The sequence below is a fragment of the Carassius auratus genome, unplaced genomic scaffold, assembly GCF_003368295.1.
Source record: "Carassius auratus strain Wakin unplaced genomic scaffold, ASM336829v1 scaf_tig00034070, whole genome shotgun sequence".
NCBI lineage: Eukaryota > Metazoa > Chordata > Actinopteri > Cypriniformes > Cyprinidae > Carassius > Carassius auratus.
In genome coordinates, this window is record NW_020526125.1 from 3,662 (window position 1) to 8,125 (window position 4,464).

The following is a 4,464-nucleotide window of genomic DNA, read 5'->3' on the forward strand; positions in this document are numbered from 1 at the left end:
AGCAGGAATGGATGGAAATGTTGTTGAAACGTTTGCTTTGGTTTAAGGGTCTTTAGAGACGGCGTGGGCTGAGCAGGCTGGAACCGCTGCCGCATGCCAACTCCTGGAGTCATGCATTTTCGACATGGAGCTTGATGTGGAATATTTCAGGAAAAAAAGTTACTTTTTGTTTACCATTGAAGAATTTTTCAAACATTTCACCCTGGATCGCTGTTCTCAAAACAATAGCACTGTCTATCTAGTAGAACAAGCTTAGTAGAGTCATAAAGTCAGTAGCTCTAGTGATTGATTCAATATCCACTGCAATCCTCTTTTCTTTTTTTTTCTTTTTTTTGACAGAGCTTAACACATTGTTCGCATCTCCATTTTGCCTCTTAACCTCCCCTTCCCCATAATGTAGCTGATGATTGCTCCTACAGGACACAGGGATTTCAATCCAGCATGGTGGGAGTCAGATTAAAGGACAATAGCCTAATGCAGACAGACATCTGAAAGATTTTCAGAGTTTCTCAATTTCCAACGCACCTATTCTGGGCCCTTTATCAGATTGAGTCTGATTTATTTATTTGTTTTTAAATGATGGCTGACACATAGCATCAAGGTATTTTCTTGTCATAGATCTTGCACATCTGTTCTATATTGCACCACACTGCCGTTGTTGTTGTTCTCCTGACGGATTAAATGCTGATTTGAGAGCTCATTTCTTGGAGTGGACATGCTAATCTGATGGAGGATGATGGGTTATGGGGTCATGGAGTGCCACAGGTGGGTCAGATGTGGCAGTTTTGCATCCTGGTATGACCTGCAAATTCTTCCAAGAGGAGAGTCTGAGTCAAAGAGTCGCGCAAAACTAGAGCCAATATGTTTTTCCATGCAAACTGTTTACTATAGAGTAAATCATGCACAGTCAAGACAGCCAGCATATTCCATCCAGTTTCACCTCAACAGAAGAATAGAACAGCACATTAATATGATATGCACATATTTTATGTATTGTGTGTGTTTTGATGCCCAGGAGATCTCATTTGGTGGCTTCTCCACTGATCCCGACTGCTCTGTTGGTTATCAGAGACCGGTTCGTCTTCTTCAGATCAGTCCTTCCAAAATGGACTTTGAAGTTAGTGTCCCGTAAGGAGACTTTGGTCTCAGGGCGGCTGAGCTCTGGGATGTGCTGGACTTGAATGGAATAAGAGACAGCACTGGTAATAAGACTTAAAGTTTAAATTTGATTTGATAAAAATTAAAGAAAAAATAAGATTTTTTTTTTTTAAAGAAAGAAAGAAATATTCTGGGTTCTCAATTCTCCTTTTTGACATAATGTTGATATCACAAAAATGTGGTAGAGATACTTACAAGAGAAGTGAATAGGGCAGCATTGTAGGGTTTATAATTAAATCGAAATTTACACAGAAAATAACCACTTAAAATCACATTAACTTTCATATTGTTTATATCTTGTCTTTAATATTTCAGTGGCAAGCTTTTTAAAATCTTATCTATAATCCAATTTTTTCGAGAAGTGTCAACTAAATTTTTGATGATCATTATATTTGAACTTCAGTAGTATTGAACCTAGAACCTACCCCTTTCTGTCATGACCCACTCTATGATATGATGGTTGAAAACTGAGAAGATTTTTCTGGCGTCATATAGGGGAGTACCCAGGGAGTAAAGTTAGAGGACGAGTAAGCCTATCGGGCCGGTATGCACTCTGAGGGGCAGCCGTGGCACTGTGCCATGGGTTCAAACACGCAGGGTAAATATTTGCTTCTCTTTGGTAGGCCGGCTTCACGGAGGTCATTCGTCTGGGATTCCCTTGGCATCTGCCACTCTTTGTTGTTACAGTTGGCATTTTTGGCACAGGAAAGGTGGTGGGGCTACAAAACGGTCACCTGGAGAACAGAAAGAGAGACTTAGGAGCAGAGCGGAAGCATCAGAGCTGGGCATTCATACAACTGTTCCATTTGAAATTCAAGCGCAGCCCGTAAAAATGCAGGAAATGGAGAAGAATGCATTTTGTCACTATAGGTCACCTCTCTCTTGTTTGTCGAAGCCTTTTATGTGGAAACACGTCAAAGAGGGTTTCAAAGTGAGTCACTCTTTCTCGTGTTGCAACTATAAAACCAACGTAATCCATCTCTTATCAAAGCGATTTCACCCGTATCACTACAATGAATTCATTTATTCTTCCCTATCACATATGATATCCACTCATAAAGGAAAATGCCTTCCCACCCACTTCTGGTCGTCTTCATGCGATCATCTTATGGTGTGCTCTATCAGCCTGTAGATGGTGCTGTGTTCCACCGATCTCCTTCTCATCCTTCTATCATCTCTCTACAATGAGTCCATTGTTTTCATATCCTGTCTTACCTCCTTTGCCCAAGATTCCCCACCGTTCACTGTTTCGACTGCTCACTCTCTCTCTCTCCCCCCTTTCTCACTCTCCCACTCTGTTTGACTATATTACTAGATTTGTCCCCCTTCACAATCCAAGCTACATTTTGTCAGTCTTTTTAAACCCACCCAGCCAGGGCAGGCCCTGATTATGCCATCCGCGTGCTTTTGTGGGCATTTTGAGGAGGAGGAGAAAGATGGCGTAAAACTCAAGTGCAGAGGAGGTGGGAAGGGAGGAGGAAAAAGCACATATACACAAACACACAATTCCCAAAGCACTCTTGGGGATTGGCAAGGGCCAAGAAATCTCTCTTCCCTGGAACACCTAATCCTTGGGTCGGGGCCAAGGACCACAATCTCTGTGCACAACTGACACCGGCCACCAGAGACACTTTAGGGTTTTTTAGGCGTGTCCTGTTCTCTCTCAGCTCACCGCAGCCAGAGCATGAAGCATGGGAGAAAGACTCGGCAGCCCAAAGAAAATAAATGATGTGGGGAAATACAATTCTGAAGCTTTTCATAGGTGCTCACAGCCATTTTTCAATGAGAAAATCACAGTGTACGTTGTCAGTATGTGTGTGTGTGTGTGTGTTTGAAGGGAAAAAACTTGACAGAGAATGTGAAACGACAGTATGGAACAAGCCTTTAGGGAACTCAAGTGCTGATTTAGGGAACTTGATTGTTTCGTGTAATTTATAGGCTTCTCGATTTCCGATGAATCCTTAGGTTATATATGAAAATGGGAACTGTTAGATTTGTTAAAGACAAATGCCGGAACGATTTACATTAATCACTCAAGGTTCTCGAGTTGATCACAATTTCAAATATTTAATCTCGCGCATTTGGTTTTTATGAAGTAACATTTCCGCCGCTATGAAAATGTATCCTCTACAAATCATGGCTGTAACCGAAATGGTAAATGGACACCACTGAGCTAAAAATGTTGCACAAAAATCATTTGTGCATGCTTCATGTTGGCTTTCATTCTTTCAACGCACGTCTGCTCAAATAACAAATATAGTGAGTGACATGTTGCAGGTACCTTGCTGTCTGAGCATTTACACTCTAATGATGCAAGTTTGTGGAACTGGTTGGCATAAGGCATGTAAATCTTCAACAGCTGTTGCATCTTGAATAGCGTTGTGTGTTTACGTAAGGTTAAATGCCACACTTCCCCTGGTTTTAAAAATGTAAACGTCGGACATGGCCAATTAGAAGCAGGAAAAGCAGGAAATGGCAGGTGTGTACCTCTGACCTCACAGCGGTCATTATTTTGTAGGCACCATTTTAAGTGTTTATGTAAATTGATGTATTTATTTTTTTGTTAAAATTATTTCTGATGTGCAATGACCCTGTACAGAAACACTGACTTAACCAGTGAGTTACGGGGCGGGACTATCTGCTTGTCCAATGAAAGGCAGGTAGGCGGAGTTAGACACAAACAAAATACTTTCTTGCATTTACATATTTTGTTGGTAAAAATAAAAGTACAGACTGGCAAAAAAAAAAAAAAGGAATATTATTATGAGCGAAAAAGAATGTAAAGTATAGTTAATTTTAAGCATTTTTAAAAAAATGCCTAGGATAAAGGTTAAACTGAAAATAAATTGTTAGGATGTTTCTCTTAAGTCCTTTTTACTTTTACTGTTCATGGTCATATTTCACTTGGTTTGGGGGAGGTCCCAAACTAACAACAATTTGACAAAGAAAGCTGATCAATGCTGTTTTTTAGCTGATGTAACCCACTGTAGAATAAACAGTGACAGTGCTGACCTCTCATACACACACACACATACACACACACTGCTGATCCCTGGGTTGGGGTTTGAGATGCTGTGTGTCTTCTTGACACTCAAGAATACACACTTGATGGTTCTCCTGTAGTTCACACTGTAATCCTGTTCAACAACACATCACACCATATTAATCGAAAGCTGACAAACGGCCAGAACAATGTTCATCTACATGGTAAACTTCAAAATGAATAAAACTGAATGAGAAAAACAGTGCTCGTGGCTATGGGCAATTAGCTATGACATGTTTTGCCCACGTTTTGATTGATATTTA

The 4,464-nt window shown here is 40.5% G+C and overlaps 1 long non-coding RNA gene across 3 annotated transcripts; it reads right to left on the reverse strand.

Moving 5' to 3' along the window:
* Window positions 1-1,018: 1,018 nt before the first annotated feature.
* Window positions 1,019-2,531, reverse strand: LOC113081382 (uncharacterized). Of its 3 annotated transcripts, XR_003282170.1 has the most exons (4): window positions 2,236-2,531; window positions 2,034-2,115; window positions 1,584-1,892; window positions 1,019-1,176 (listed from the first exon to the last, which is right to left on the reverse strand). It is a non-coding gene; the product is annotated as an uncharacterized LOC113081382 (long non-coding RNA). The 3 variants fall into 3 exon arrangements; XR_003282169.1 differs by lacking the exon at window positions 2,034-2,115 and having other exon boundaries at window positions 2,240-2,531; XR_003282168.1 differs by lacking the exon at window positions 2,034-2,115.
* Window positions 2,532-4,464: the final 1,933 nt, after the last annotated feature.